This window comes from Penaeus monodon, chromosome 11 (assembly GCF_015228065.2).
Source record: "Penaeus monodon isolate SGIC_2016 chromosome 11, NSTDA_Pmon_1, whole genome shotgun sequence".
Classification (NCBI taxonomy): Eukaryota; Metazoa; Arthropoda; class Malacostraca; order Decapoda; family Penaeidae; genus Penaeus; species Penaeus monodon.
Genome location: NC_051396.1, coordinates 47,397,058 through 47,418,535, shown reverse-complemented (window position 1 = coordinate 47,418,535; position 21,478 = coordinate 47,397,058).

Sequence of the window (21,478 nt, the reverse complement as noted above, 5' to 3'; positions counted from 1 at the left end):
TTTTTTTTTTTTTTTTTTTTTTTTTTTTTTTTTTTTTTTTTTTGGTTTTTTTGTTTTGGGTTTGGGTTTGTGGTGTGTTGGGGGTGTGTGGTGTGTGTGTGTGTGTGTGGGTGTGTGGGGTGGGGTGTTTGTGTGTGTGTGTTGTGTGTTTTTGTGTGTGTGTGTGTGTGGGGTTTTTTTTTTTTTTGTTTGAGACGACATTAACTGTCTTCTGTCATCTATTCTGTCTGTCTATTTGCCTTTGTCTGCCCTGTTTTGTGTTTTTGGCTGCGGGAACCCTTATTTTTCTTCCCTGATATGAGTCTGCTGGAGTCTTTGAAGTGAGTAGTGTGTATTAAACCCCCTTTGCACCAAAGTCCCAACAAACCTACATCCACTTATGTATGCTCAAAAACCACATTTTACATTTTGATTACCTGATATCCTTCCCGTGCTTCGCTTTTTTTCATAAAATTGAAAAGAGATGACGGCACGTAGCGAGGGCCCTCACGAGCAGAGATCGTGATTTGGCTCATTGGCAACGGGCATCGAACCATGGTATTTGTTTTTTTTTGTTTTTTTAGGGTTTCTAAAACTCGAAAATTTTTTTTATTTTCTTTAAATTTCGGGGTGTGGGTGTGTGGAAAGTGCTAAATATTCGAATGTTGTTTTATATAATTTGTGAATGACGGGAAACCTTTTTTCATTTATTTATATATTTTAAATATTTTTTTTCCCCCAGTGACAAAATACAATGGTTGAGCTGACCTCCTTCCCCCTTTGGGGCGAATGCGCCCTTTACAGTGACTATTTTTCGCACCTGGCTATGATAGCTTCACGCTCACCCTATACTCGAGGGGTGGTTTTTTTGGCCGACTTGGGATTTCACAAACCATAGTAAGTCTTCGGGGGTTTCTTGTTTCTTCATAGAAGTCTGTGTGTTCGGAGACAAATTAAAAAGGTGTTAACTGTGAAAACTCTTTTCGGTAAAAAAGTTCTCATGGGGTTTTTGATTGCTTTTTTTCGATTTGATTTTTTCTCATGCCAGGGCCATCGTTCGTCTGGGCAAAAAAAGGCCAAAAGCGCTGTATCAGAATGGAGAAATGAATCTCTCATTAGTTGGCTGGTAGGGCCCTTTAAGGGGAAAATTAGTGTTTTTTCTTTCCTTTTTTTTCTTCCCTCAAAAAGAGTTTTTTTAAGGTTTCATCTCAGGGGGTCCCCGCTGTTTGTATAATGTGGGCCAGGAAAAAAAAATGAATAAAGATTCAATAAAAGGTACGCAATATCCTATTTATAGGACCGAAATTTCCTGGTTTTTCTATATTTATATTATACTTATCAAAGAAGAGATCCCCACTTTTTTTAAAAGTTATGCAAAAAGGAAATTTCAAATGTTTTTATGTGAAAAAAGGTGTGATTTTGCTAAAACCACATAGGTCTGGGGGGGTGTGGGCTGTTGGTGTTGATGGGATTTTGGAATGGGGTTCTGGCTAACACGGTAGCCGGGAAAGTGACATCCCCTTTTTACTCAACTTTCTCATTTTCCTTTTCAAAGGTTTCTTGAAAAGGAAAAAGGGTGGTTGGGGGGGATGGGGAGGTCCATGCATTCCCTTTCCCATATGACCCCCCTATTCCCATTATCAGTGGCGGCTTCACTTTTTCTCATTACATTTCCATTTTAACTATGTAACCAAATTTAAACCTTAGTTTTGGGTTGGGCTTTGCCACTATTCATTAATTCCGGGATGAAAAAATAAAACCAAACCCCTAAAACTTGAGAGTGTGTTTTAGAGTGGCATCATTCCATCTTAGGCGAAATATCATATTGGGAATTAGGCCAAAGGAAAATCTTTTTAAATTAAAAAGGTATTTGCCTTTTTAAATTTTTAAAAAAAAATATTTTTTTGCTTATTACTTACAGGTCCACACATCCATTTCACCCCTTTTGCCGAGCCGCGGATATTGTTCTCAGCTGGGTACGAAATAAATAAAAGGGTTTAAAATGATCTACTAAAACCCCCTTTTAAAGGGATTATTGTATGTAAGTACAACCTTTTTGCCGCAGCATTTAAATAACACTTTTTCTGATAATGTGCAATATTTGGAATCATAGGTATTTTCTGTACTCATTTAAGAATGTTGGGTGAAACAATTAATTATGATAGTGAACGTCTGCAACCTCCTTTTTATAGATACTGACTGACTCTTAGGGATCACCCAGAGAAAGGCAAGATAAGAAACTTTCATTTTATTTAAACTCTCCATAGCCCTTATGTACAAGGAGGGGAGGGTAGGTGCCAGCGGCTTCTGGGTGATGCACCTCCAAGCACAAGCCGCAAGAGTATGGAAGGCCCATGAGTATCCAGTTCACCATTGTGAAAGATGCTTTTATTCCCAAGGGGGCTCTCTATCATGTGGTATTGCTTTTAATGCATTGAAAGTGATGTTATATTGTGCTTGTATTTTAGAATGAGAGATGGAGAGGGAAAAGAATAAGTGAGTGTTTCATGATATTTTGAGGTTAAATATTTGTTGTTGGTTCCCCTCACAGAGAGATAGATAAAGCTTTGATAGATGGGGGGTTTGTTTGTATTTTTGCAAGTATAAGGGGCAGGGTGTAGAGTTTTCATCTGTTAACTAGAATGAATAAACTTAGTTTTTTTTGTTATTTCATGTTTTAAGCAGCCTGTATTTCTTAAAAATTTAAACTATAGATTCATGGAAATTTTGCTTTTGTAGTATTTTATGGGTTAAAAAAGTGAAGGATCAATATTATATTTGCTTTATCAAAACAATTTTTCTTTCTCTTCACAGGGGGACACGGTGCATTTTACAAAGACTCGCCAATTCCTTATTTTCACAGACATCTTCCAAGACCGCTTTACGTACCTGGACAAACTGAAGGCAAGTGTGGGGAAATTTTTCTGTGACGGGTTTTGCTTATGAGCATCCAAATCCCAGTTTTAGTGACTCTTAAACCCATTCTCCTTTTCTTCAGTGAAATTTAACTACAGGTATTCTTTATTGGCATTTAGGGAACAGTGTCTTACTAGTGTAGTTGTATTTTATCATAAATTTAAATTTTTTAAAGTGGTTATACATTTTTATGTCAAGGGTTATATCTTGATTCATTAGGGATGGTCATATTGCTAGTTCAGTCGGATTTTTTTTTCAGTTCTCTCAAAGGTTAAAAGTAGAGTGAAAGAAGTTTTTATTTTATATGTATGAAGTTTAAGAGAAAATTTGTGTATTTTAAATTTCCCGATGAGGAAATATTGAACTAATATTTATACTTACTGTATAGTGGCCCCATGTGAAGTTTGGTGTTTGATTATAACATATTGACACTTATTAAAACAATAGCCCAGTCATTTTTCAGATCCATCTCACGCAGAAAGACAGTGATGTTTTGCTTGTACTTCAGTAATTTACCATCATACTTTTAAGAATTGAATATTTTTAAGTAATATCTATTTTTTTATTATTATTTTTTTTTTTCACTCCTACAGACTGCAATTCGACTGTGTGTTCCAAAGACCATTATGCCCCCACTGCTTGATTGCTTGGGAAACTTTTAGAGTTGGGAAAAATTATGTCCCCGAACCCCACCCCAGGACCAAAGTCAAAATCATCTTCTAACCAGAAGCAGAGGTTTCTGCCGAAGTGATTCCGATAGAGTCTCAGCAAACTCCAAGTAATTCTGTTTCCATAACCCCAGTGGACAAACCGAGAACCTCTCCAGAGGTTGTTAATAGCATCAGAGTTTTTGGATCCTGACGTGCTGATGGAACCACCAAAGACCGTATCTCCTCCAATACCCAGGTGTCTGCCTGTGCATCCTGATGTAGCCCTCTGCCATGGAAACTCCAGCTTCAACTGGTGGTGGATGTGTCAGTTGAGAAGGAAGGCTGTTTGAATCAGGAGCAGAGGCACAGCCCACCGAGCCCAAGCAGCTGAGCGACTATGACACCCCATCCCTTCACCGCCACAGCCCCTCCTCCATACAAGCCGCCTTCACAGGAGCACTTGAACCAGGAACGGGAAACAGGACCAGCAAACCGGGTACATTGAGGATCCGTTTACGAGCAGTACCAGCATAGTCAACAGATGAAAGAGTATCAGTACGATAAAAGCACGAATATATGCACGACATGCAGGGGGATTACCGAGAGGAATGATCGATGAATTCCGACCACCACCACCAAATTTCCCAACATCATTTTACAGTACGTCAAGTTCGAACCCCCACCCCCTCTAAATGACCACTATAAACATGATGAACCCAAAATAAATGCATACTTCTGAAGATAGGGTGCTAGAATCTCAGTCCAAGAGACTCACATACCAGCTCACTACCCAGAGAACCTTGCCCGGACCCTGGGAGGGCCAGAGTCACCTCGATGTTCCCCAGCAGTTTCGGTGGGAAAAATGAACCCATGCAACGATGGTGTGGATTCTCTCTCATAATGCCCTCGCTCCAATATCTTCCAATTTTTTTTTTTTTTTTTTTTTTTTTTTTTTTTCTTTTTTTTTTTTTTTTAATATTGTATTACGGGTTTGGGTAAAGTTTTTTAATTAATTAAAAAAGAACCCAAATAACAGGAATCTGCCATGTAATCATCTGTCTGCAGTCTCTAATACAATAACATAGTATTTTTTAGTCTTGCTTTTGGCTTCAAATAAATTTCATGTCTTTTTAACTTCATGGAACTATAAATTTTGGGGTATGTTTGATAAAGATAACAACTACCTTTTACTGTATAAAAAATAAATTAAATCTCATTTTTCCCCCAAAATTTTCCACTAATTTCTTTTTGGGCCCCTTTCCCCCTTTTTTTGTATTACAAATAGCTTTTTTATACTTAGAAAACAAAAATTTTTATTTTTTCGTGTAACATGTATACTGTAAAATTAAATTTTTTTTTTAAAATTTATGATTTTTAACCCTGTCTCACATTAAAAAAGATCATTATAAATTCATTTTTAAAAAGTTTAAAAGGGTAATTTTAACATGGGGATTCCAGAGAAGAGGATTAAGGATGGACACTTTGGGTTCACACTGGTTCTCTTCCGAAAAAAACCCTTCAAGTTACAAAAGGATTTTATAATGGCATAATAATGAATAAAAAATAATCTTGAAAACTGCATGCCATGTGATTTTTCTCTCTACAAATGAGGGTTTTCTGCAAACTTTGTGTGTGTTTTAAAAATAATCACCATGAAGTTAGCAGTTCTTGAACCCAGTCTCTCGACACACTGGTTTTTTTTCTTTTTATTTTTAAAATTAGCAAAAAAAGGAAATCTTAGGGTTTAAAGACAATAGCAGTATTTTTCATGCAAGTTTCATGCAGGCCCCCCTATGTGAGAGGGGTTTACCCCACACACACACACACACCCACACACCCCAAACCACACACACCCCACACACAAAACCCACACACCCACAACCACACACCACACACACATATTATATTTTTAACATATTTTTTACATATTTTTACATAATATATATATTTTTATTTTATATTATATATATAATATCTTAAATATAATATTTTATATATAATATATAATTTTTATATTTATTTACATATATTATATTTTTATATAAAATATATATTATATTTTAATTTTATAAAATATATATTTCCCTATATATGCATATATATATTTTTAAAAAATTATTATATATTCTTTTAATATACCCATATTAATTTTTTTATTATATATTTTCTCTGATTAATATATTATATATATATTAATATATTATTATTTTACATATATATATATAATAAATAAATATATATTATTTTAAATAGTATATATATATACCATTTTAATATTTTTTAATATATAATATATTATATATATACCCTATCTTTCTATATATTATATATTATTATATTATATTATATATATATATTAAAATAATTTATATTTTAATTTTTTATATATTATTATCTATATATATAGATTATTTTATTTTATGCTATTATTCTATATTTTTATTTAATATTTATTATATTATTTTTGAAATTATTATATTATATATATACCCAAAATAAAATATTCTAATATTTCCATATTTTAAACTTAAAATAACAAAAATTTTTATAAAAAATATATATCTCTTTTTATTAATATTATAGTTAAATCTATATATTTTATATAAATATTGGAATTTTTTAATATATATATATATATATTTTTCTATTTAAAAATTATTATATTTAAAATTATTTTACATATTTTCCCATTATAATTTTTATATCTCTATAAAATTATACCCTTTATTCTCTTTTATATATTCATATATAATTTTTTTATATATATATAATTTTGATATATATATATTATATTTTATATAATATATTTCTATATATATATATACCCCTATATAGTTTTTATTATATATCCCTTTTTTTAAAAAATTTTATTTATTATTTTATATTATATTATTATATATATTAAATATATGTAAAAAATTGTAAATTATATATTATACAAATATTTATATTTTTAAAATCTATATAATATATTCTTTATTTATTATGTATTTATTTATAAATATTTATTATAATTTTTTTACATTTTTTTACATATATATACACACACATATTTTAAAATTTTGGGGGCCCCGCTTTGGCCAAATGGTTAGAGCTTTCGACTCAAGACTGTCACGACCCCTCTGAGTTCGAGGGTATTTTATATATATATAAAATATTATTAAATATATATATTTATTATATAATAAATATATATATTATTTAAAATACATATAAATATAATTTTATATTATATATTATTTTAAAATAATATATATTTTTACATATATATCCCATAAATATTTTATATATATTATATATATATCTATATATATATTATTTTATATTATATATTATATATGTAAATATTTAAAATAAAATTAAATATATATTATTATATTATTTTATATATATATATTCTTATTTTATAATATATATAAATTATTTTATATTTACATTTTTTACATATATAAAAGACACACATATATTTTAAAAGGGGGGGGCCCGGGCCGGGGGGCCGGGAATGGTTAAGCGTCGGACTAAAGGGACGTCACGAGGGCCCAATCTGGTTCGGGGGTTCGGTCCCCCACCGCCGCGTTTTTTTTCCCTTACCCAAGGAATTCACCTCGATTGCCTGCCTAGCCACGGGGGGCCCCAAGTCACCCCAAAGTCATTCCCGGGTAAATGAGAGGGTGACTCGGAAAAAAAAAAAAAGAAAGAAAAAAAGGGGACGGGAAAAAAAGGGAAAAAAAAAAAAAAAAAAAAAACCCCCGGGCGGAAGGCAAGGGAAAAAACCCACCGCTCTAAACTGCCAAGAAAATCAGGAACACATGATCGTCGGGCCCGGGGTGGTCGAAGGGTTTGGGACGTCGGACTCAAAACGTGACGAGGGCAATCTGGTTCGGGGGTTCGAGTCCCGACCCCCGCTTTTGTTTCCCCGGGCAAGGAACTTCACCTCGATTGCCTCCTAGCCACTGGGGGGCCACCCCACTCAAAGTCAGTGCTGGTCCCAAGCCCGGGAAAATAAGAGAGAATGTTACCAAAAAAGGTAAACCGGCACTCTCCGGGGAAAGGGAAACTGGGACCTACCACGTCTCACCCAAGAGCTCACCTAAAAACTCAATTGAAATCAGCTGTCCACGCGGCTCAGACATAAACCACCTTTTAAATGATGATGATGTGTATATTTTAAAATATATATTTATATATATTTTTAATTATATAAAATATTTAATAATATACATATATTAAAATATATTAAAATATTTTAAATATTATAATTATATATATTATATATATATTATATTATTATTTTAAAATCTATATTATATATATATATTTTTTATTTTAATAAAAAATTAATAAAAATTATACACCAAAAAAACCCAAACAAAATATTATATTAATATATTAATTTTATAATAAAATATTTTATATATATATATATTTTACATTTAAAATGTTATTATATTTATTATTAAAATTATATTTATATTTTACATTTATGTTTAATATTTTACATAAATGCTATATTATTATTATATTTATATATATATATATATATATATAATATATATATAATTATATAATTATTATATATATTATATATTATTAATTTATATATTATATTTTATATATTTTCTAATTATAAAAATAATATAATATATTTATATATACATAATATATTATACACAATATATATATACCCCCCCCACACACACACACATAAAATATATATATATATAATATATAAATATTTTATAATAATATATAATAAAATTATAATTATATTTATATATTTTTTAAATATATTATTATATGTATATGTATATATTTAAATAATAATGTTATATGTTTTAATGTATATTAATATATAAAATATATTAATTAATATATTATTTTACATATTTTTTACTATAAAACACACCCACCCAAAACCAATTTTAAATATATTAATATATATATATATATATTAATTTATATAAATTTTACATATAAACATTTTATATATATTTATATTATAATATTTTTAAAATTATATTAAATTTTAAATTTATATATATATAATTATATTATATTATATAGACATTATACCCACCATATATAAATATTTTTATTATTATATATATTATAATAATATATATGTTGTTGTGTGGTATATTATATAATATGTGGTAAAATTGCTATAATATATATTATTATATATTATTATAAATATTATATAATTAATTACTTTTAAAATTTTTAAATATATATATTAATATAAATATTAGTATATATATGTAATTTTAATATTTATATATATTTAAATATTTTTAAATATTTTATATATTTACTATATATATTTATTAATTATTAAATATATATTATATTTATATTTATATTATATTAATTAAAAATATATATATTAATTATATATATATATATATATATATTATAATAATATATAAATTATATATATATATAAATATATAATATATAATATTTTTTATAATATAATAATTTATATATAATATAATTTTTATATATATATAAAATTATATTAATATATATAAAATAAAATATATATTATATATATATATTTTTATATAAAATTGTGTGTGTTTTTTGTGTGTGGGGTGTGTGTGTGGGGTTTGGTGTGTGTGTATATAGACAAAAAACTCCTTTATAAACCCTCCCCCCTATCTCTTTTTAAACGCCCCCTAGTCCGTGTTTCGTTGCGCCCGGTACAAAAAATTTTTTTCACTTGTTGCTTCACGGCCTTAGCCACATGCCAGACCTGATGGCAACTCGGTCCCTCACCTACTGTTTTCGATAATATTTTGCCAAAATAAGGCCCCCAAACCCGGGTTTTAATAGCAGGGTTTTAATTGTACAAGATGAGGGGAGAAAAGGAAAATTGTTTCGGGAATAAAATATAATTTCCTATGTCACGGCCTTAAATATATTGTTGCAGACATGAGAGTGACAAGCACTTGAAGCATTTATTTGGGAGTTTCCCTTTCCATAAAAGACAAAAGAATCCCAAGTTTTTCCCCAAAATTATTTTAAGTGCGCATCGGGGGCAAAAACGCCCACCCCCAATGGGTTTCGTTTCCTCCCTTTTTATTTTCTCAAAAAACCTTGTTGTACCCCCAAACCAAATACTACCTCTCTCAACCAAACCCCCTCTTCCCCCGCTCCTGCCCTTTCAAATTTCCCCCAATCTCTACAAACATTTTAAAATCCCTATTTAGCCACTAGATGTGACCATTCCTCCCCCCCCCCCCCACAGTCCTTACTTTTGACGCATTCCCTTTTCCCAGCAATGTCTCCAAAAACGAGTTATCAAAATTTCTTTCCGCAACCGTCCCAATCGTCCCGTCCCCCACCCCCCCCCAAAATGAAAAAAAGAAACCCAAGCTAAAGCTTTTATCATCCCTGAAAACCCCCCCCTTTGGCAAACCCCTTCCACCCCACCCACCCCCCCCCCCCCCCTCAATACTTGTCCGGGAAACTATCCCACCCCCCCAAAAAAACCCCTTCCCTTTCTCTTTTTCAAGGATTTGGTCAATTGGTGGAGAAGACTTTACTCGCCTGCCTCAGGGGAACTAGGGTTTGCAGAAATCAAAACAATGCTAAAAACCCATTCCCCCTAAGGCCGCCCCGTTTGCCCCCCAAAAATATTCCCAAAGATTACCTTCCGTAGACATGACCTTCCCCTTTAATATTAACATTGGCGGAGAAATCCTCCCTGTCTGACCATATCACCCACCCCCTCCCGTCAATATCAGAACTGTTGGCTTTCCTGGCCCCTTCCTGCCAATCATTTGCCTTTTCCCCACAGCCCAAATGCCCCTATGTCCCCAAAACCGGGCCCACAGTCCGATCAAACTGCTCTAAAAACGGGTCACATGGGGTTCAATTGTGGCGTCTCCTGTAATACATTTCGTATAGCCTGCCCTACTTTAAAGGTTGCGTCTGAAGTGGTAACTCTCAGATTTTAAAACCCTTGGCCCCCCCTCAAACCGAACCCCAAACGCAACCACGCCGGATATTTTTCTCCCCTCACCCCCCTCCCCCCCCCTTCGGGGCCCCCTTCCCCGCTTTTGGGGGGGCTTGAGTCCCAATGATCGGGTGAGCCGGACCCAGAGGGCTACCCTACGGGAGGGTCCCAGTGGGGGAAATGAACAAATGGGTTCCTGTGAAACCAAAGGCCTATGAGAGGGGTTTGGTGTCCCACCCCGGGGTTATTCCATTTTGGGCCCGGGGAGAACTCTCCCACGTTCTTTCCCCGTGCGTGGCACCCGTTTTCCCGGGAGCCGGGAGTCCGGGGGTTGAGCGATGCCCCACGCTGCCCCCCCTTCGGGCTAGCAAAAACCCTTTTTTTTGGTCCTTTATTCGGGTTTTAGACGGGGGGCTTGATCAAGGCCCGGTAAAAGGTAAAATGGGTTGGTCAATAGGGGCTAGGGCCCAAGCAGGCACTTTTTCAGCCCGGTGGGCAAAATGGGCCCCGCGACTGACATCGGAAATTTTTTAATAGTGGCTGCGTATTTTTTCCCATTCCCCCTGTGGCTTTTTGGGGGAGAATTTAAACCCCCCAACTATAGTTTTCCCCTCGTTGGACCCCTTGGGGGGTTGGGGGGGTGGGAAATTTTAAGTTTTTCCCAAATTTGGGTATGAGTACTACAAATTTACAAAATCTAGCTCTCTCTCTAAACACCTGAAAACCCCTCGCCCATTCCCCGGGAACATCACGTTTTTGGTCATTTTGGGAAACCCTTTCCCCCAATTTTCCCAAAAGGGCAAAATGGGAATGGGAAGGTTTTCCCGGGCTCCCAAACCGGTTAAAAAGGGGAAAAGCCCTCCTAAATCCCCAAAGGGAAAGATCTTACCTTTTTAAAAAACGAAAGCTTTCAATAGAAAGTCCCGGGGGATAAAGACCATTGAGGGTGTACCCAACCCTGGACTTGCTTTTTTGGGGTTTTAACCCGGAAAAAATTTAAAAGTATGTCCCCGGATCCTGGGTTCCCCCCCAGCGAGATGGAGCCTGATAGTTAAAGGTTTCGTCACCAGACGAGAGGGGACCGTTTTCTTTCCCGATTGCAAAATTCCCCGGGGGCCCCCAATTTTTAAAGCTCTCCTCAAAAAACCCTAAATCAGTGAAAAGGGAATTGTCTTTTCCCAAAAACCCTGTTTGGATTTTTCTGAGGAAAAATTTTTTAGGGAACTAGAGGTTTTTTAATGAAAGTGGCAAAAAAAACTTTTTAAAGGAAAAAAAGTTGATTTTTTGGAACAGTGGGAACCCAACTTTTAACCCTTAGTCCTTCCAAAATGGGTTTAAATTTTAGCATGATACCCCCTAAAGGTGAAGCCAAAAGGGTTGCCCAACCCTATGGGGGGTGTTTTCCCATTGAAAAGGGGTTTAGGGGCAGGGAGAAACTCTTCCCTTTTTAAAAAAAAGGGGAAAAACCAAAGTTTTTGTAAAGTGTGGTACCGGTAACAAGGAATGAAAACTGTCCAGGTTAAATTGCTGTTACCCCCCTGCAAAGAAGCTCATGGCTTCTTAAAACCCAATTAAAAGGTACAAATTTGAAAAAGGAAGTATTGGTAAAAAGGAAAGCAAGGAGAAAGTTATTTTTTCCAGAGGAAAAGCGACATCCCTTTATGCTGTTTACAAGCCGGGGAAAGGCCCCCTTTTTTTGGTTCAAAGCCCATCCTCCTTCCCCCCAAAACCCTTTGCCCCCCAAATGTTCTTACAGCACACACTCCTTGGCCACTTCCTCTAAACCTCGTCCCAAATTGTGACACTGCTCTGGTAGTTTTTTTCCACCAAAAAAGGGGTTTAGGAGTGAGGAGTCTATTGAGGAAAACTCCCCCCCCAAAAGTAAGGTCTTTGGAGCCACCCAGGAAAGGCTCCAAAACCTAAAAGGGTGGACAGCCCAGCACCACCACTTCCCACAGGACCTCTGCTCTAGGCAAAATGCTCCTAAAGTAAAGGCCCCAGGCCGCCCTTTTCCCCAGGCAAAGGAACCCTAAACCTGTCCAAAAGCCCTCCACCCCAAAACCTCCACGGGGGGCCTCCGCTGCTAAAACAGAAGGGCCCCTGAAGCAAAGGCTCGGGTTCCTTTTTTTGGCCCAGGAAAAGAAATCCGAACCTGCCCCCAAGGGAAACCTGGGGAAAACTATTTTCCACCAGGTCAACAAATTTTAAAAAAGGGTTTCCCCCAGGACCCGGGGAAAGGGGAACAGCCTAAAGGTGGGAGGAAAACCTTCCACGGTTTTAAAAAAACCCCTTTATGAAAAAAATTCTAAAAACTGGTACCCTAACCCAAAGGGAACTGTCGGAATTCATGCAAAATGGAAGAACTCCCAAAAAATCTGATGCTTCAGGGAACCCATTTTTGTGTATCCTACAAAGATTTGACCGGGAAAAAATCGTCCCATTTTCCTGGAGGATTCCAATTTAAAGCCCATTAGGGAAATCTTTGACAATGGCCCTCTTTGGAGGAGAAAGCAGAAATGGTACTTAAAGATTTTTCCCTTCCGGCCACCACCTGCAGAAAACATTTGAGGTGAAGGCTGTGAGAAAAGGGTTGACACGACCCTTTTCACTGGGGTTTTTTCCATCTACCTTCCTCCACATAAAAACTCAACATTAATGATTTGGAAGATCTACTTGGGGGGAGTTTTCCCCCATCCTTTTTTTACTCTTTTGGGGGGTTTTAATGGTCGGGATCACCTTTTGGGGAGACACTTTTGCAACCCTTTGGGAAGGGCCCCTTGGGGGTCCTTTTTCTTAAAATAATGCAGTTTTTAAATGAAAATTTAACTCCCACATTTTTTCCCAAATTTAAAATGGGACATTTTCCCCTATAGACCTTTTCAATAGGGTCACCTATTCACAGTTTTAACTTCACTGGGCAGGTCTGAAGACTTGCATGGGAAACGACCATTTTTTCCCTACTTTTGGAGGGGGGGTGAATGGTATTTTTTACCAAAAGGGGTGCAGAGATTTGGGGACTTGAACATGCAGACTGGGAAACTTTTTTGATCCCAAACCCGTATTGCAAAAGGGTCTTTTTAATGATTTCCCATTTTTTTTCAAGATCTGGGTTTAAACACTTCCCCCCCCCCCTCACGAATTTTACCCCTTTCGCAGAGCCCTCCATTTCCCAAAAGGGAGCGGCCATTACCGTCGACCCCCAGTTCCCTTGGGGGGTCTGGGTGAGTGCCCAAAAAGCTGTCAGAGCAGGGAAAAACTGCAAATTTGGCAAAAGAAACACGCCCCACATTGTAAAACCTTTAAAAATTACAAAAAAGACCCGAGCCAAGGCCAGGGGTGGGGGCTAAAAGAGGCCCAGACGGACGTCGTGGGGAAAAAATATGTTTTCCTCCATTAAACCCGGGAAATCCCTTAAACATGGGTTTTGGGGGCAAGGGTTTCGTAAGATCCTGGAAAGAGCATATCCATTTCACAACCTGCTCTGAAGATTTGATGGCATAATCATCACAGATAAAAAGATGTTTCAAATGAGCTTCTAAATCCCTGGCAGAATTTTCCTCTGGAGCATCTTCACTGCTCGATTTCACTTTTTGGGGGGAACGGAACAACACCCGGGGTCCCTTCTTTCAGTAGGCTGGGAGCAGAACTTCCCCTTTCACTTTTTCCTTTTTGCGCAAGGAGTGGGCTCTGCTTTAAAAAGCTCTGGGCCCTAAAAACTGCCCCAGGAATTTACGGTATTCCCTACCAAATGAATCTCACTTACCAGAGAACTCCCAAAAAATTTCCCGTTTGACCCATTTAATAGGAAACTATAAAGAGGGGGACAGGCCTCCACATGGAGAAAGCCTTTAAACATTCCTGTTCCAAAAACCCGGCAAAGGGTGCTTCCCACCGGGGAAATTTCAGACCAAATTTTTCCCCCACCGCTTCATTTTGCAAGCCCGATGGAAAAAATGGTCAAATTCAGGGTTTACAAAGGCTCTGGAAAAAAAAAACTGTTGACCCCATTTTCAATTTGGGTTTAGAAAATTAAAAAAACAACACAGAAAGCACTTGTGAGGATGGAAAAATTCTATACGGAATTCCTTCGCACACGACATACAGATAGCAGTCTTTTTTGACCTTGAAAGGCTTAAAGATACTACTTGGGGAACAGGCATCCATGAAGGGTGTATGACAAAGGTTTTTAAAAGGAGCAACCCCACCTTTATACAAACTTCCTGCTAAAAAAAAGGTTTTTGAGTTCGGGTTTGAAAATTTTTTCCCAAACCCGGAAAATTAGCTTGGAAGGGGGCCCCCCAAGGGGGTGTCCCTTTAAAAATGGGCCCTTGGGGTTTTCTATTGCTATAAAAACTTGTAAAAGTTGTTTCCCCCTTTTTGTCCCCCCCTGTAATCTGTAGTGGATTACTTTAAAACTGTCTGCTCAGGAGGAAGCTTACAGGGTTTTTGCCCGGACGCATCGACTGCAATAAAAACAAAGGGTTTTACAATGGACAAAAATTCATGGGTTTCAAAATTTTCTCCCAAACAAACCTTCTATACTTTCCCCAAACGGGAAGGAAATTTCCCCCCTTTCCCCCTAAATTTTGGAGCAAAACCCCCTGCCCAAATTTTTCCAAAAGGTTAAGTCTTGGGTCTAAATTTTTGACTCAAGACTTACATGGTGCCCCACATCAAAAGTTAAAAGTGAAGGCTACAAAAACCTTAGTATTTTACGGGTTTTTAAAATTTATCCCTTGGGGGGGGGCAAAACCGGGAAAAACGCTTCTAAAGGCTTTACCGAGCGCTTTTTCTAGGAAACTTGATTTTGGGTGTAGCTTATTTATCTGCAAATCCACTGTTCTCCGGGCTTGGACTCGGGTTTATAATGAACTCTCAGAATCTGTACTGGGGGGTTTTAGGTCTTCACCTGTGGGTCCTGTATGCGGGGAAATGGGGGAACCACCCTTTTATTAAACCCCGGGCACATGAAACCGGGTTTACTATATGAACTACAAAGGGGTTTCCGGGGGTCTCCTCTTTCCCGATTGGTTTTTAAACCCCCCTTTAGGGTAGCCGACCTATGGTAGGAGAAAGAAAAAAAATCTTGTAAAGAACTTTTTTAAGTCTCACTAAGGTTCTGGCTGTTTTTTGGGAAATTTCCCCAGTTCCCCCCCCCCTTTTGGGCTAATCAATCGAGCTGGATTTGGTCGGATTGGGAAAGGGGAGAATCTGAAACGGGAAATTAGAGAGATTTTTTTTCACACTTTTTAAAATACCCAAGGGTCGGACGCAATTTACAGATGGGTTCCCAAATCTGAAAATGGTGTTGGGGTTTTTGAAAGCAGTGAGCAGAAAGAAGACTGCATCTGGCAGTCTTTCTCTAGCAGCCTCGATCTTCACAGCAGAGTTACATGTCATCCTTGCAGCAGTTAAGATGACTAGAGTTTCTTATAAAACCATTCCTATTGTGATAATTGTGACTCTCGTATGCCTTGCAAGCAATAAAGAGCTTAAACCCCATCACACCCCAGTAGTGAGGAGTTCAAGATTGGCTTGCACTGATGTCAACACGTAAAAAGATAACTCTGTGTTGGGTGCCACGCATGTTGGTTTTCATGGGAATGAGCGAGCTGATCAGAAGTCCAAGGCAGCTGCCGCTCAGCCTTGTGATGCTCGTTTTCCTCTCCCACACACCGACCTGAGTTGTCTTCGCGATAAATGGAAGGAACGATGGAGGAATAACTCCAGAAATAAACTGCGAGAGATTAGAGATGACCTTGGCAGTTGGGTGACTAGCATCCATCCACCAAAAAGTGGAAGTTGCATTAACAAGGCTAAGAACCCGGGCACACAAGACTGACTCTGGGCCGATGATGGCTAAAAATCATGCAATTTGTGAGGGATGCCAAGAGCCCTTAAAAATCGCACATGTAGTGAAAGATGTGGCAACATTCTCAGACCAAAGACGTTGTACTTGTCTCCCCCATATACACTGAAAATGTTTGGGGAGGATTGTGACATGGGAGGGTCTTATTAGTTTCCTTAGGGAGACTAATATTTTTAATAAAATTTAATTATGCATAATGTTTATGCAATGTTTATACACTTAGAGTATAATATTTATGCTTTGATTTTTAATTTGTTTATTGTTATTTATAAGATATCTATTGATAGATTTTTAAAGTTTTAAACATTTTAATATTTCTATTTACAAGGTATTCGCCGCTAATGACCTTAGCTGTTGACGCGGCAGATAATTTTAAATAAGCAATCAATCAATCTCACTCCCTACTCCAATACTCGCTCTACGCCTTCCCTTTCCTCCCAAGATGTTTCTTCATCTCCCTCCAGCATTTCGTCCTCATCCCCCCCAATCCCTTGCCCGTTGTTGTCGTGGGGGGGCTTAGGACGCGGAGACTGGGGCCCAATGATGGGGAACTCCCCAACCTTGGGACTCAGCCCTCGACTCAACTAATTTTGCATGGTCTTTATTTTCCTTCCCACCTTTCGTTTCTGTCCCTTCACCAAACCCTTCTGTTATCCACCTCCTAAGGTGTGAGAGCCGTGCTGAAAGGATGAAAGGCTGACTTAGTGCCAGTCCTGAACGGCCTGAGGGAGCCCTTTGGGGACGGTATTCCCCTGATTTATTACCTACCCTTACCCCCCAAGGGGACCCTGAGGGTGGACTGTTTTTATCCCCAACATAATCCAGGCTTACCATGGCCAGTAATGAAAACTTATCCCCACTATTAGGGGCAATGAGGCTTGCCCCTTTATCAAATAGCCCCAACGATGTAAACCCACCCGATTCCCTGACCTCAGGCTCTCCTTTGACCACGGCTCCGAACACTGCAATAACTACCCCCTCATCAATGCCTACTAGTACAGTAGCCAACAATCAACCCTTAAGGAACATTTCCACTCTTCCAGCATGCTCAACTTCAACACCTCTATCCCCACAACCTCCAACATCATCCACCCCATCCTCCCTTATTAATACCTTACAGCTTTATTGCCCACCTCTCCATAACACTACCTCCCTCAACACTACTCCATCTTCGTCACGCCCCCGCCCTTCTACTACCCCTATCTCTACAACAATCTTGAATACTCTCTTTAGCGCAGCCAAATGGGACCGATTTTTCGTGATCCCTCCCACAGCTCCCTACTCTGACAACACCCTTCTCTTCCAACAATGTCTCCAAAAACAAGTAGGTAAAGTCTCTTTCCGTAGCCGACCCGACCGCTCCCGTCTTGTCACAGTAACATCCGAAAACCAAGCTATAGCATTAACAAAACTAACTGACCTATATGGTAACCCCATCCTTGCAGAACCCCATCCAGCCCTCAATACTTGCACCGGAACAGTTTCAATCACCTCAGCAAATTGCCCAATCTATGACAAAGATTGGTCAGATTGTGGAGAAGACCTAATTGCCTGTCTCACAGACTATGATGCAACATCAGTGCAATGCTACTCCATTCCCCCCAGAGGTCATCGAAAGAAACCCACTAACATAGCCAAAATTACCTTCCGTAGACATGACCTTCCCTTTAACGTCTACATAGGAGGAGAATCCCTCCCTGTTCGTCCATACCAACCTCCTCCACGTCAGTGCCCAAATTGTTGGCGTCTAGGACACCCAGCCAAACATTGCCGTTCCACAGCCAGATGCCCACTATGTGCCCAACCTGGTCATACCCGATCTAACTGCTCTGCACAATCACGCACATGTGCCAACTGTGGTGGCCCCCATAATGTATTTTATAGGGGCTATCCCACCTACAAATTTGAGTCTGAGGTAGCAACTCTCAGATTCAAACTTGGACTCACACTACGTGGAAGCCAGACAGGAAGCACGTCGACGTGGTTTCTCTCTTACTCCTACTCCAGTTAATACTGCTCATTCTACCAATTCTCCTACCCCCCCTACATCTAACTCCCCCTCTTCTACCTCCTCCCTTTCCCCAGTCAAACTCTTTTGCCATCCTAAACCCAGACACTCCAATCTCTACTACAGATACTCCAATCACCACTAACAACCCCCAACACCTTCCCCTCTCCCTCCTCGCACTACCCGTAACAGACAGAACAAACGTTCCACCCCCTCTTCCCTACCAAAACAATCACCTGCACCTTCCTTTGCCCCTACGCTTGAGACACCAGTCCTCTCTTCCCCCCTCACAAGAAATCCTTTATCCCCCAAAACTCCCCAACCAACTCCTCAGAAGAAACTATTGAAAATATTCAAGATTACTTAATGAAAACTGACACTCAACCTCCAAATCTTACAACTCCTGCTCCTTTCACAACTGCAAGTAACTGCCTGATATCCATCCTCCTCCTAACGATATCCCCCCTACACCCTATCCTCCTAACCCCTCCCAACACAGCCCATCCCACCCGACCCCAACCCCGCCCACTTTAACCCTCCCACCATCCCCTCTATCCCTTCCATTCCCTCCTGGATACACACGTGAATCCCTTATGTAACCCTCCCACCATCCCCTCTATCCCTTCCCTTATGTCACAAATATCCCCTTACCCCCTCCTAGTAGAACACCAACTCCCACACCTCTCCCATATCAGACCTCTTGGTCCTTATCCCACCCTCTAGCTGCTTCCCCCTCAAAATCTCCAACACGTACTACAATCTATATCACTAAAGTATAACTATACTTCATTGGAATATTCGCGGTTTCCGCTCCCACAGACCTGACCTTCGTCATATCCTTTCCTTTTATAACCCATTTATTGTATGCCTTCAAGAGACCTTTCTTACACATCCTCCAATACCAATCCCCAATTATCATTTTGTCTCTTCCCCACATTCCCTTTATGTCTCGTCCATACTTATCATTCAGAAAACACCTTATGTCACACCTCCCTTTCAAATGTCCTTTGCACAGTTATTCGTATCTTCCTTCATCGTTGGATCACAGTGATTTCAGTCTACTTCTCCCCTTCCCACCCCATTGACTTTGTTGCTTTTGAAATTATGTTTCATCAATTACATCCTCTACATCTATCTCAAATGTTTGGCGCCGAATTCATAAACTATCAGGCAAACATCCCCCCCATCCTGCCCCTGTCCTCCATATTCGAAATACCCTCATTTCTGATCCTCTCTAAGTCGCTAATGAACTGGGTGATTATTTCAGCCAGGTCAGTAGTGGTTCTCACCTTTCTGTGCCCACGTTTTGAAACAATCCGTACCTCTGCTTTCCCCCACCTATCCTCCCTTCCCCCGACCTCCCAACCCATCAGACATCCTTACAGAATCCCACACTTTCTGCTTCAAAAACCCATTCTCTTCCTCAAACGCATACATCCCCTCCATCTAATCTAATCCTTACCACACCGACTCAACCCTTTCATCCCCAATTCCTTTGCCCAGTTTTAGACAAGTAATCACTAACTCAACCACCCCCTAACATTAACTGTAGTGCACATGACCTTAGATGTCTAGCACATCTATCTTATTTTTAACCATTAACCATTCGTCCTAAATCCCTTCTACCCCCTCACTCTCCAGTAAAATTCTTTTGCCACTCAATCCCCCTCAATCTCCTCCATTTTTCCAGACCCTCCACTCACTACTTCCCGGTACCTAACTCTCTTCCCCCTCACTCAGCTCCTCGCACAGGACAAGCTAAAAACGTTCCATCATCGACCCCATCTCTCCATTAACATCCCCCTCCACCCCTCAAGCATCTGTCCCCTCCCCCCAAACCCCCTCCCTTAAGAAGACCTTTTGATTCTCAGACCCCCCCAACCGACTCCACTGCAGAAACTCTCAAAGACATTCAAAATAATCTAATATGACGAAAGATAAGATGCCTACACCTCCACCATCCTCCAATTTTCCTATTCCCATTCCTTCTACACACAAATTAATTGCCGACTTCTTTTCCTCCTCCTACTCCTGTTCCCCCCACACCCCTTCCTCCCATCCCCCCCTATTCAGCCCCATCACCCCCCCCCCCCCCCCCTTCCTAACCACTATCCGTCCCGGTTCTCCCCGGATGTGATCCTTGTTTTCCCAGGTTTCTTTCCCCCCCGACATTCTCAATCACCTGTGACTTAATTACCTTATACCGTTTCTCCTTTGCCAGTCCTACCCTTACCCTGCGAGGTGCAGCGGTAGCGATCTCGTCTAGCAATCTTGCTGCCCTGCGTTCAAATCCCTCGCCGCCAGTGGATGTAACCCCGGCCATTTCCTGCACACAAAGGGGTAATTAAAATAATAATAATAATAAAAAAATAAAAAAAAAAGACAGCATATCACACCAAGAATAATATTTAAAAAAATGGAAAAAAACCAAATTATTATTTTTTATTTTTATTATTATTATTATTATTATTTTAATTACACATTTGCAAAATCCACACAATCTTCCTTTGGCAACTTTGATCATTTCGCCTTTTAATCCCTACCTTCCTAAACTGCAATAGACTTTTGACGTGTAGCAAATTCAATCATCAAACACTTACCCTTTTTCACTATATGCCTCTTACATGTATATGACCACTGATGTCTGGCACTAATTTTTGCTTTGTAACCATTAACCATTCTTCAATCCATGTTTTACCGTCTTATAAAAGTGCTACCAAATAACTATAAATTTGCCTTTGTGCTTGTGAACTATTTTCCCCCCGTATCCAGCGACCCCCACGTTTTTTTACCTGCATGAAACGAGGAGGATGAAGCCACCCCGTGTTCTCATGCCTCGTCTTCCTTCATCAAGTAGCCACTCAGGCAGCAAAAATACGCAAAATGCGAGGAAAGACCAGTCGTCCCAAAAGTTGCCACGAGGGAAAAATTAAAGAGACGATTTCTTTGCTCTCTGTTAATAGTAAATGAACCAGCGGGATTTTCAGTTTAAAGGGTTTTGTAAACCCAAATATATAGCACAGTTACCATAGAGAGCACATTTTTTTTTTTTCCAACTTACGAACTAGTACTTACGCAAACGGGTATGGGAC